Here is a 13,119-nt window from a genome sequence, read left to right as displayed (position 1 = left end):
CCTCAGCTTCGCACCTCCGGCCGTCAAGATGTTTTGCTTTGATTGTCGGGAGAGAAACGGCGTCCGCACAGCCTGTTGTTGAATTTTCCGTTTGTTTGTTTGTTTTGGGCTTAGGGTTCTAAGTTCTTTTGGGAGAATGGACATACTGCCCTCTTCCCACCACCCACGAACAGGTCCATAGTCTTTCTTATTTAAAAAAAAAAAAAAAAATGTTATCATTTTTTTCATAATGCCACCATCGACATGACGACGCAGCTGCTTGTCCCGCCTCCCCGCCGGACGCGCGCCGATGGACGGAATCTTGGCAGCAGTACGCAACGATTGGGCGGCGACGGAATTGTCATGTGACGTCTCGCCCGGAACCAAGACACAAAACGAAATGATTTTGGAGTCCGACCATCGTGAACGACAAAAAAGTCGCGTAGTCTGGAAGGCCATAATGCTAGGCGCACTTACTGTAGTCTCTCCTGCACTATTATATTAGAGTTAAAGCCTAATATCTTTTTTTAAAAGTTACATTTTATTGAGAAGAGATTATTTAAGAATGGATAATAAAAAATAAAAAATCCCACGCACCCCCCCCCCCCCCCCCAGCAATCAGAAGTTTGGTTGGACCTTGACATTCCTCCGGCACAAATACAACAAGTCATGATATTTTACCTCAAGTTATGTTTTTTTCCGCCTAAAAGCCGTGTCATTTATTTCAACGGATGACATTCAGTGTTGGAAGGCCAAATTCCAGCGCGGCGGCACAAAGAAGTGACACGACTTGACGGGAGAAAATTGCTTTGCGGGCGGGTAAGTAAATCCTTTTGGAGATGGCAATTTGTGGCCAAGGTGATGGCAACTTTTTTTTTTTTTTCCTTGCGATTGTCCTCAACTCAGGCTGAATGACTTGAATGCTTGATGAAGAAAAAACGAGAAGGGACAAAAAAAGAGAGGCAAAGCGGTTGTAATTGAAAGGCCTGGCAAGGTTAATTGGAAAGAGAGAAAGTAAGGGTTTAAAAAAAAAAAAAAAAAACAACCCCGAAAAAACTTTTTTTTTTTTTTTGCTGGCACGCAGAATTAACCTGTCACAAAATAATCGACGGCATTGTGGTGCGGGGAAGGACACGACGGCGAGTGAAACAAAATGAAAGGAGAAGCCATGTTACGGGATTGGATACTCTGTCGTCAAACGTTTTGAAGCGCTTGCTAATTTGACTGCCTGCGTCAAAGCGTCTCAAGACTTTTGGCCTGTACTGACTGCTACTAACTCACGTGGCGCGTCTTAGCCTTATCGTACTACATCGCACCAGGAACCATCCTAACTTAACGTACCACACCACCTCACATGCCATCCGATCGTGCCGCGTCATATCCGAGCGTCTCCGCCGCACACCATCGGAAACTGCCCATTTGACCGTATCGGGCCGCACTGAATCGTAGACCGTCAACGTGCATTATCGTATGCTAGCGCAAGGCATCATAACACGTCATGCCGCGTTAGGTCGTACCGCCACCGCTATGTAACGGATGGCCTCATTGCATCCTGTCGGATTGCCGGCGCACCACATCGTACGCAATCCCGATCGTATCCTGGCATATCGCTTTGTGTATCAGACCCTATTGAATTATATCATATGTGCTGTGATTGGCAACAGCACCGCCAAAAACCTCCCTCAGGCTTCATCTATCATCATCACCCACCTGGCGAGAGCAGCCCCCGCCACCCCCGCCACCCCCTCCCAAAACCCGGTCCAGCTGGTCCTCGCGGCTCGCGCACACACCTGATATGAAGCGATCAGTCATCGGGTAACGAGCGGGCTTTGGCGCCCGCCCAGCTGGGGCCTGTTGCAACAATGGCCGTCGGTGGGAAACCAGGGAGGACGGGACGGGACGGGACGGGACGGACGGAGGTGGCGCCAAGCCCAAGCGCCACTCTGATGGGTTCGTGCCAGGTAGGGTGGGGAAAAACTTCAAACAAAGCTGGTGCTTTTCATGCAAATGTATTAAAAAAAAAAACCGCAAAACTAAATAGGTGAGAAAATGAGCTAAGACAAGCTCGGCGCACCCCCTCTCCTCTGCATACACCCGTGAAAAAAAATGGTCAAACCATTGCTCATTTTTAAATATTATACTATGCAAAAAAATAAATAAATAAATCGCTATCATCATCTCGCTAAATGTTAGCCACCACTATTTTTTTTTTTTAATGCGGTGGCCTGTCTATGATTGACAGGCGGCAAAAGCGCCTTAATGGCTCCGGTTGAACTTGCGCGGCCTCGTCGCCCACTCGCACATGTCGGCGCACCGCCAGGGAGGCGGACGAGCGCCTCGTCATTAGCGGCCAGGGGTGCGCCGCCCGAGGCGGGCGGGGCTCCGTGCGGCCGCAGCAATCGTTTGGCAGCCGAAGGGAAAACAATTAGCGGCGACCGTTGCGTTGCCTTGCTTCTAACGAGCTTGGCCGGCCGGGCCATGCAAAACATGTCGCGGCGAGCACCTGAGCTAACGTTTGCGACGACCGTGCCGGTACACGGAAGGTGACGGAGCAAACGCAAAAGAGTAAAAATGACCTCAAAAAAAAAAAAAAGGAAGTGTGAGTGTTGAGAGACGCCGGCGACGACAAAGCGCAAACACTCGCTCGGCGCCATGGGACCACCCTGGACCGCCCTCGTGCCCCAATGACACCATCATTTGTGCCAAATTGCAATCAAAGCTCAGAACAACACTTGACAAGGAGTGGGGGGGGGGGGCGCGGCGGTGTTTCTCCCCCTTCACCCGGCTATTAACTCAACGTGTCCTGCTGTGCATTTACATTCACAAAATATGTAACATTTCGTTTTTGGAATGATTTTTTTTGTCTCCACTCCATTCCCACAATGTTCATTTTTTGTGTACAGTAGTTTGTTTGTTTTTTTAAATCCACCTAATCTAAACTTGAAACCCTAACTTGACGCCTTACTCTGCCATTCAGCGATTACATGTATGTTCTAACGGAGGACATCAAAGCGTGTCGTCCTGCTTTTCCGCACGCCAGACAAACAGCCGCTTGCTAAAATAACGCGCATCGTTTGGAAACCGCCGAAATAACATCCAAAGCGCTCGTTTCCCTTTCCAAGGCCAAACGAGCGGCCGATACGCGGCCACTCGTTTGGATGCTTGCTAGCGTGATGGCCTTTAATGCAAGGGGGTGCTGGGGCAGGGGCAATGGGGGGGGGGGCCTTCATCATTATCATCCGCCATCCTTGGACCGCAAGCAACGCGGTCGCTTTTGGCAGTAATGGCCCACCGGGCGGGCAGGGGGGGGTTGTCGGGGGCGCGGGAACCTTCCCGTTTGAAAGCATTTGAAAAGCCATTAGGCGGCGCGCGTGCATGTGCGTGTGTGTGCGCTGCGCGCGTTAAATAGTAAATAAAAGGCCGCAGATAGAAATAGGAAGGCCGCGTCCAGCGACTACTGCAGCACATTTTTCTCCATTTGTTTAATGGGCTCAACTCATGTGACACACTTTCAAGTGCCATTTCATGAGAAACTGCGCCCAAACCTTCTTCGGCTGCCGGTGTGTATTGGCCTCGATGTTAGGTACTCGAAACCCTAATTTAAAGCCCGAAACCAGGCCGGCGTGAAACCCTAAACCAGCCTGAAATCATGATCCTTGTTTGAAAAACTAGCGTCGGCTTAAACCCTGATTTGCGCAGGAGAAATCAGGCTCAAAACCCTAAGCCTTGTTTAAAACCTCATTTTAAAGCCTGACTCTGGTTTAAAAGCCTAACAAAGGCTTGAACTCCTACCTGGAAACCCTCATATGAAACCCAGATACATGTTTGAAACCCTAAATGCGGGGCGAAATCTTAATTTGAAACCCGAAATCAGGCTCCAAAGCCTAATTTGAAACAGTAGCCATTGTTCAAAAACCTTAACATAGGCTTGAAACCCTCTTTTGAATCCCTTAATCAGGCTCGAAATCCTAATTTCAAACCCTAACCCTTGTTTGAAACCGCTCCCCGGCTTGAAGCCCTAATTTGACAATCTTGTCCGAAACCTTGAAGCAGGCTTGAAAGTTGAACTTCAATCCAAGAGTTTAGCCCTCGGCTGTAACTCGAGCTGCGTTCAAGACGGTTGGCAAGTCATAAATATCCCACAAAAGACTGGAAACGCGGAATCAAAACAAATCAGCAACCAGTCGGACACTCAATCAACCAACCAACCAACCAACCAACCAACCAACGCATCCCTCTGACGAATCAACACAGTCTTGAACCCAACCTCCGGCACAGAATCCCCAATGACAACCCGCCCCCCCCCCCCCCTTCTTCCTTTCCATCCCTTTTAATAGAAAGACGATAAGATTGGTCACGGCAACAAGGATTTACACTATCTGGCGCATCGACGTTAACGCCGGCGCTCCGGCCAGATTTCCCAAATGCCGTCGACGGCCATCTTGCCGCTAATCAGCACAGTTCATTTCTTTCGTATATTTTTAGCCGCTTTTCTGCGCACCCACCGCAGAAAAAAAAAAAAAAAAAAAAAAAGCCTTGGCAGTTTATCAGATCGTAAGAGAGAGGAAAAAAAAAAAAAAAAAAAAAAAAAGCTGCACTTATTACACGGGTCTTCTTATCTGTCATATTTCCTGGGCGGTAGCACGGCGGCGCTTCCGAAATGGAACCGGCGCTATCTGGCGCCGAGCCGATGAAGGGGGGAAATGAAATGATTGCGATTAAATCTGACCCATATGCTACGCCGCTGCGCTAGTGCGCGCCGGCAGAGCCGAGCGCTACTTTTATGGCTTTGCGGCGGCGGGGCGCAACCGGAATCCAGATGAAGGCGTCAGGCGGCCCTCGGCAAGCGACGCTACGGGAGACCGATCGTTTGAAATTGCTAATTGCCGTCTATGCGGCGGAGCGGTCCGTCTATCCGTCACCGACGGACGCCCGTTGTGCTGACGCCTGAGTCGATGTTTGTTTTCAAAAAATCGGCCAGCGGGTGGGGGAGGTTGGGGCGCTAGCGAAAGTGAACGTTTGGTTGACCCCGCTGACGGACGGCCATTTAAAATTAGAGGCGGACCGGTATATGGATGGGTCCAATTTTTTTTCCCCCTGGAAAAAAAGGCGAATGACGGACCCACGCTGCTGCAGATGGACAACGGATGACGGACGCTCAATTTCTTGTCAAATGTCCAGCTCTGCTAATGGGACGTACTTGTTATTTTTAAACACAGGATTTGGAAACAAGTCGAGCATTCAGGTTCTACGAGAGAAAATTTGTTTTGGGTGGAAATCTCTTTCACACTGCGTTGTGGAAAATTGGGAAAGGTGGAAATGAGGGTTGAGGCTATTTGGGTCGACTTGAGTTGGGTTGGAATTTGGGTAATGTCAATTTGACCTCGGGGTAGTTCATTAAAAATAGGGCTAGCTGGTGGTTGTTTTTGGGCCGGGCTTTATGTTCCGATGGTAAAAAGACTGACTGACGCCCGCCGCCTCCGTTTGGTACGCCGGCGCCGCGACTGCGAGATCAAATAAAGAGAGAAATTTCTCTTTTGTCCCGGTGGCGCGAAAGGTGCGCGCGCGATTGGCATAATTACACGGCTTAAAATGCAAATCCACAATGTGCTTATTAATTCCATTCTGCCCGTTTCATGTGACTGACTGCACTTAATTAAATCAGATTGATTAGAGCCTTTTTAGTCTCCCCCCCCCCCCCCCTCCTTTCTTTACAACCACATAATTATGACGAATAGAACCACTTGAGAGGATACGTACTGCCTGGCGTTTCTTTCTTTGCTCGGAGATGGCGGGCGGCTTCAAAGCCTCTGCTGGGAGCCGCACTCCAATCACGGACACTTTTTCGCTCTGATTGCTGCATTCGGCGTTCATTAATCGTGTGGTCAGTCAGGTTAGCGGTAGGCTAGGCTAAGGGTTGCAGCGGCATCCGGGGCAGGGGAGGTTGAATACGGCTCAAGTGAAGTCCGGGTAGGCTCGGGTTGGGGTAGGGTAGAATTAGGCTGAGCATAAGGGTAGGATTAGCGATCAGGAGTTCAATCGGGGTAAGGCGATTTAGAGTCGAATTCATTTCGGCGAGCCTCGAGGGAGGGTCGGGATAGTCTGGGACCCGGGGTTCGGCAAGGGGGTAGGATAGTGTCCGATTTCCAGGTAGGGTGGGTTAAAGGACACATCACCGCATTACGAGAAAGTCGGTGTTTTCGCTAAACTTGACCCTAAGTGAAGAAATCCGTCTCTCTTTCCTGTTTACACCAAAAAGTGTTGATGATGTTTAACTGTGAAATTTCTGCCCGACATTTTTTCTCTTTTGTTTTTTTGCTCAACAAAGAAATGGTTAACCGTATTCTGTCAATCAGCTTAAGATCATCGTCGTATGCCGGCAACGGACGATTTTGCCCGCTAAATACCACAAAGATATCAAAGAAAAAGCATTCGGTGAGTTCTCGGCTTGACGATGACTTTGCAAATCGCAGCAAACGTCAGCGTTACGAGAGTTGGTCAAATTTGCGGCAACTTGAGTCGTTTGGTTTTTCTTAACGACTGACATTTTAACCAGAGAAATAATGGCCAAATGAGCAGAATCTACACTTGGCACGTTAGCTGTTTTGAGAACGAGCTGTCTCCCATTTCGAATAATCGCCAATTTAGAGGCCAAAATTCCAGCAAAATTGTGGATTTAGCGAGTCGCTAATGTCATTTCTCACCTGCTGCATACAACCATCAATCATTTTTTTTTCAGGGGATTCCTGGCTTGGTAATTTAAAAGCCTTGACATTTTTTTTTTTTCCATCCTGGTGTAGCGTCGCCATTTAGGGTAAAACAACTGGGGGCCAATTTACTGCTAGCGTAGCATTACAAGAGTCGCGCTGTTAAGTGAATACGAGCCCTTGCTTTGAATTTTTTTTTTTCCCTCTCCCTTTTCTATCCCCGCTGATGCAATTATCCACTCAGCGGTCAAACGGTGGCTGACGTGGCTAGCTAGTAAGCGGGCTGGGATGTTTTTGGGGGAGGGGTCGCTAGATCTCAAACAAGTGACAGCTAAATAATAGTCTACAGGAGGCAGGATGAAACAAGAGAGTTAAAGATCACACGGCGTATTTACGCGCGTCATAAATGATTTGATTTGCATTTTTTTTTATTTTTTTTCACAGCAATAAACCCTCAAACACTCGGCACATGTGCTCCTATTTTTGCTAATTGTGAAAGGGTTAGCCATGCATTACGCAGATGAGCTGTACGGGGGCCATTTAGCATTAGTGCCTCCATGCATCATAATGAAGCGATAAATTCTCAGCATACTAATAAAGCGGCTGCACTACACACGAATGAGATGCTTCCCGCAAGGGTGGCAGAAGAATGCAAATGCAGATGGAGATGGCGCACCTTTGACATCACGGGGTCGGATGCCGGTGCAGGTGACGACAAAAGCACCAAATACAAACACGGCCACTATTTTGCGTGTGCGAGCACTCATTCCTTCTTAAAAATAACAACCCGCTAAATTCCCTTGCTAGTGTGAAGTTAAAGTGTTAAGAAGTTGGGGGAAATTAGCTCCTGACAGCAGTTTGCCCGATCAACGTGAAGTTGAACAGTCATGTCTACCAGGACAGAACGCACGAAAAAAGTCTCAAGGACCCACATGCAAAACTGAAGCGGAAGTCAGCCATTTTGATTCGAAGCAGTCGCTTTAGGGCAAAAGATCATTTGAAGGATTCGGAAATTAAAAAAATCAGCATCAACCTGAAATTGAACGAACATGTCTGCCGAGACAAAAGGCACGAAAGTCTCAAGGACCCACATTGGACAAAATTGAAGCGGGAGTCGGCCATTTTGGCTGAAGCCGTCCCTGCGACGATCGACGGGCATAGCCTGCTAAGAACTGCGAACGGTGAAACGTCAACTCTTTCGAGCAATACTCTGATCATGTCGACAACTGTGATCAATTTGGTGGCGTGAAGTCGTCCTCTCGAATATGCATTGCGTCGGAAAAATCAAGAGAGCAAAGAACAGTTGTGAAAGGGCGCCAACGTGAAGAGATCAAAGCCCCTTTCGTTGGGGGGGGGGGGGGAAGGAGGCGCGTGAACTAAGAATGAGCTGCAGACAAAGGTGGATGATGCGCGCGTGGCCTGCAGTATGCGCTTCAGCATGTATGATTCCCTCTGAAGAGCTCGGCAAAGATCATTGCGGCTCTCCTCCTCCCGGCGGGAGGCTGCGGTAGCACGCGGCGAACAAAAGAAGGGCTGCCTGCCTAGACGGCGCGCTCGCACCCCACCTCCCGCTCGCCCCCCCCCCCCCCCGCGCTTGCTCACCATCCTCCCTCCATCCATCCATCTCGGGCGCGCTAGCATCGCTAACGCGCTAGCAACGGCGATGACAATCTGGAGGCGGAGGGTGCTGATCAAAGATAAATTTGCCTCCCCGCCTCACCTCCCTTTAATTACGCCATCTGTGTCGGAACGCGGCGGCAAAGGGGGGGGGGGGGGATGTGCCGCTTCGACGGGTAGAAAAGTGCCACCTTGGTCCCACGTGATGCTCGCTTTCAACGCAACAAGATTGCAGTGTTTTGTTGATGTTGAATCTCTGCCTCGTGTGATTTGGAGCCGTATTTTTCATTCTGGGCAAAGACGAGCAACAAAATGTTAAGCCTGATTTGGTCTGGTGTTTTTTTTTTGTTTTCTTATTTTAACTATGAATTTCCTGAAATTTCGCTCAGCCACGATTAGGGACGGGCAAGTAGCGATACCGGGGTCGATGCCGGCCTTAATTCTTGTCAGGTGTCGTTAGTGAATTGAAATTGGAGTTTTCATCATTGTATGTTGGCGGAACAGCGACAAAATGAAATGCCGCCCCCGTTTTTTGTGCAGCAGACGCTGAAAACGCCGAGGGACGGGCGCCCACCTTCAGCACCGCCCGCTCGCCCGTCCCCGCTTGTGCCAGATGTGCGGCCCTGCTTTACGAGGCGCTGCCGGCGTGCCGAAGAGGCGCACGCCATTAATCTCCTCCTTGGGGGACGCCTATATTACACTTTTAAGAGCCCACCCCCCCCCACACACACACTTTTTTCCGACGCCATCAATCGTCCCATCTGCCTTGCCGTAAAGCCTCCACCTTTCTACTCCACTCCTCCACATTTTCTTCTGTCACTTTGTCTAATTCATCGGCAGCTAGCATCCCCCCCCCTCCCTCCCCCCGCCCCGACCCCACCCACCTGCCAGCTGTGAAGCCATTTCACGGGGGCTTGCCGCGCTGATCACCCCATTACGATTATTGACTGTATTAAGCCAAGATGGCAGCGCATTTTAGGAGAGTCCGGCCTTGGGGGACACCGAGTTGGCAAAGACCCCCTAGACCCCCCCCCCCCCCCAAGGCCCAGCCCGATGCAGGGCAAAGACCTCCAATCAATGAGTACCGTATATCAAATCCATTTTCCACATTGAAAGGAATTGAAATGTCATTCATCTGCTCAAGCCCCTCTCGAGTCAGCAAAATTTTTTTCTTTTACAGGATGTGAATCAGGAAAGAAAAACGCACCGTGTTTTATAAAAGCAGAATCAAAGACAATGCTTAAGAAACTAACTGGGTTCATGGTGGAATTATTGTGTGCCTGCATTTTTAAAAATGTAAAAAAAAAAACTGCTTAAAAGGGAAGTGGTCATTTGTATTTTTCTGGCTTGTGGACCTTCACCCTGCACTTCTGAAATTAAAGAATCTGTATGCCTCCCCCCCCCCCCCACGTAAAGGTTGTAAAATGAGTTTGAAATGATTTGAAAGTGTTTTGGGATCATAGTTTGAGACAGTTGAGTGGTTTGAAATAATATAGACAATGAAAAACATTTTGGGGGGGCTTGGCCCTCACCTCATAAAAAAAATGTACCCCTGTCACTCACCTTAAACACTTTTAAACATCAAAACATATTTAATGTCATTTAAACACCTTTATAAAGTATTCCTTCACACCTTTTCTCAGTCAAGAAATGGGGAGACGAACATATAACATCACTTTCAAGAAACCAAAAGACTCACCCACACAGTTCTCCAAACAAGAGGCGCGGCGTGCTTGCTTGATTTGCGCCTCCCAGCTGGTTTACCGCTAAACTGACACAAAACACAAAAAAGAGAGAGTTAAACACGGAATATGTAAACGGCAAAATGCTCACCACATCTAACAAAGGTCGGTTAGCTCGATGCTAACGGAGGGGCTAACGGAAATGAGCACAGACGTGACGTTGAAATCTCGGAAAACAATATCGCATGACGACAATAGCCGTAATCATCGCTCGACTGCCCTCTTCTTTGTGCTTTTAATCGCGCGGCGTCAGGCTCAGCGCTGCCTGGCATGTTGTGGCACAAGGTGGTACTGCAATGAAGGTGCGCAACTCTACAATTGGACTGCAGTGATGTTTACGCTCCTTCAAAGATGTGTAAAGCTGAAATTGCTGAGGCTCGATGTGGCCTTCTTGCAGGTGCTCGTCCACCTGTGCCCCCCCCCTTTCTTTAACCCCCTCCCCCCCTTCCCATTCTCTGCGTGTGATTGATGCGACAGCTTAGTGGGGCGACAGAGGTCAGGAGATTGTTTCAGGCCTTCCTGCTCTTCTTCCTCCACTCTCGCTCTCTTTTTTTTTTTTTTTTTTTTTTTTCCCCCGTTGGCCACCTGGAGCATCTCCAGGAGCTCATTTACACGACGGCCCGGCGTGTAAATGAATTCATGTTCACGAATGCAAAATTAACATTCCGCTTCGCACACCACAAAGGAAGACAAAAGAAGAGGATGGACGCCAGGAGATAGATGCAAACGGAGGGAAAAGTCAAGTGAGGAGACGGCGGCCATCTTGCAGCGCTCAGCTGGGAGGGCGAACAGATGGGCGCCCCCGCGCGCCGCGGCGACTCAGCAGGGAAAACGAATTATCTTTAATAAGGTGCAATACACTCATATAGTGAACCTTTGTGAATTTGTTGGTCGGAATTTTCAGAATTTGCCAATTCAAAAATTCTTGGGGGGGGAGGGAACCTGTGCTCTGTTATTTGCTGAAAAATGTTGCTGTTTTTGTTGTCAGACTAAATCGTAAATATTCATTCGTTAGACCATAGCTTTGTCTAATAGAAAAAAAACTCTTTGCCGCCACCTCGTGGCAGTTATACGTCATTACAAAGCATTTTGGGTGGGCATCAATTGCAGAGGTCCTCAGCGTTCACAAATTGAACGACGTGGCTCACCTGTTTAGTGAAGCGAGCCATGATTGGTCGTGACCTGAGCCCTCAGCAACCGTGATGTCATTTCCAGTTGACAGAAGTGACAAAATGGCCGCCGCGCGAGGTGGCTAAAAGTCGGTGCCTTTTGCTGCGAACGTATGTTCCACAAACGCAATATGAATCAGAATGTCGTGTTTGGACGAGTGGGCCTGCACTGAACGTGTTCTCGTAAAGAAGATTGTCGGGGTTGACTTCCGCTTTAAAATCAAGTAATCAGTCATGCAACCAAGTCAAGTAATCAGTAAAGTAACTAAGTTACTTTTCAAGACAGCCGTAGTAACACTGTTGAAATATTGTTACGTCCATTTGTGTGAATGAAGTATGGATTATATCAGGCATTTTCATCGATTATCTAATACTCTTGCAATTTATTCTTATTTATTAAAGCATTTTTTTTATCATCATGTGTGTATATAGTTTTGCACATTTTCAATTTTTAGGGGGCTGCATTTTTTCTGTTTTTTTTTAAAGAGATATTCTGATTAGTTGCATTATCTCTTTGATGGTATTCATTATTCATACAAATATACTTTTATTGTAATAAAATGCATAATCAATGCAACAAAGATTATTATTGTTATTACAGCAGCTACTCTTATTTGATTCTTTATGATCTAAATTGCCTTCTGGGCACTAAGTGCTACACGAAGCACAAATGCATCGTTGGTGGACGACCACAATGCATCCCACCGGACTGTTTTTTTTGATGCCTTTCAATAGGCAAGCGGGCAAAGGCGCAATTACGGCACAAAGAAGTCATGATGTCAACGAGTGGACGCCAGAAGCCATTTAGCCCCAAAAGCCAGCTCGGCTTGCCAGGACGGAAGCCATTACTGGAGGTGCGTCTGGATCGGCGGGGGTGCGCCGTCTCTCCCGGTGGAAGTCGGCCAGGCGGGCCGCCGCGCGGCGAGCGTCGGTTACTTAGCGCTCGCTTATTGTGGCCGTCACGCTGCGTCCCGTATGGCGGCGTGCAAAAGCAACAGCGTGCCAATGTCGTCTGGTTCAAACAGCTGCCGCGGCGACGCGTTTTTCGGACGACTTCCAAAAGTAGACGGGGGGGTTAAACAAGCTGTTTGGCTGCGCCACGCTGCCGCTCGTCATCTTTTTTTTGCTTCGTTTTATTATCTAGCCTGCATTTGGTGACATACCCATAGCGCGGAAAAAAGTTGCAATGTGACAAAAGTCATGATGTAAAATGAGAAGAGAACGTCTCAATGTTATCAGAAGACGCTATGAGAAAGAAATGCGAACGTTACAAAAAAAAACAAAAAACGTTGAAGTCATTAAGTTTGAGAATGAAGTGTAATATGACAATCAAGTCATATTACGGGAAAAATCAAAAGTCATACATTTATGTGAGCAGTCTGAATAGTAGGATTCAAAAGTCCTGAAATTGCGAGGAAAACCTCACATTACGAGAGAGAACTTTACGAGCAGAAATTGGTCAGGTAACCAGAGCTACGAGAAAAAAATATGACCATTCAATTCGGGTCAGAACCTTGAGAGAGTGAAATCATGTTACAAGAATAAAATCGGAATTAAAAAAAAAAAAAAAAAGTCGTAATACTGCCAGAAAAAAGTCGGGCGGAAAGTAGCGAAGGTAAACCGAGAATATTGTAGAAAATGTCTCGATGAAACAGAATGATTCGAAAAAGTCATGAGATTCAAGTCCAAGGTGAAAATGAGTCCCAAGTCTTTGAGTCAGGCTAACGTTTGCGACGCTCAACAAGCGAGGAGCGCTGCTTCTTCTCACCGAGCGCTTGAACGCTCTGCAGACTCTTGCGAGCCGGCCTGCAAATTAGGAGCTGCCAGCTTGGGACGGCGACGCGACGTGACGCAGAGCAGACGGCGGGACGACTTGGCGGCTCGCTGGGATAGCGCAGGAATGCC

At 48.1% G+C, this 13,119-nt stretch overlaps 1 protein-coding gene across 3 annotated transcripts in view; it reads right to left on the bottom strand.

Moving 5' to 3' along the window:
• The window catches only part of runx1t1 (RUNX1 partner transcriptional co-repressor 1), a 65,046-nt gene that overhangs the window by 35,517 nt on the left and 16,410 nt on the right, over nucleotides 1-13,119 (bottom strand). Inside the window, exon 2 of one of the 3 annotated variants that reach the window (XM_086014369.1) lies at nucleotides 10,003-10,074. The gene's annotated coding sequence lies outside the window, so the exon portion shown is untranslated. Of the gene's footprint in view, nucleotides 1-10,002; nucleotides 10,075-13,119 lie in introns of those variants that run through there. The other 2 variants (XM_086014371.1, XM_086014368.1) reach the window with 2 other exon arrangements.

The sequence above is a fragment of the Filicampus tigris genome, chromosome 18, assembly GCF_054856515.1.
Source record: "Filicampus tigris isolate MCC_2025a chromosome 18, RoL_Ftig_1.0, whole genome shotgun sequence".
Taxonomy (NCBI): Eukaryota; Metazoa; Chordata; class Actinopteri; order Syngnathiformes; family Syngnathidae; genus Filicampus; species Filicampus tigris.
This window is presented reverse-complemented; position numbering and strand designations above follow the sequence as displayed.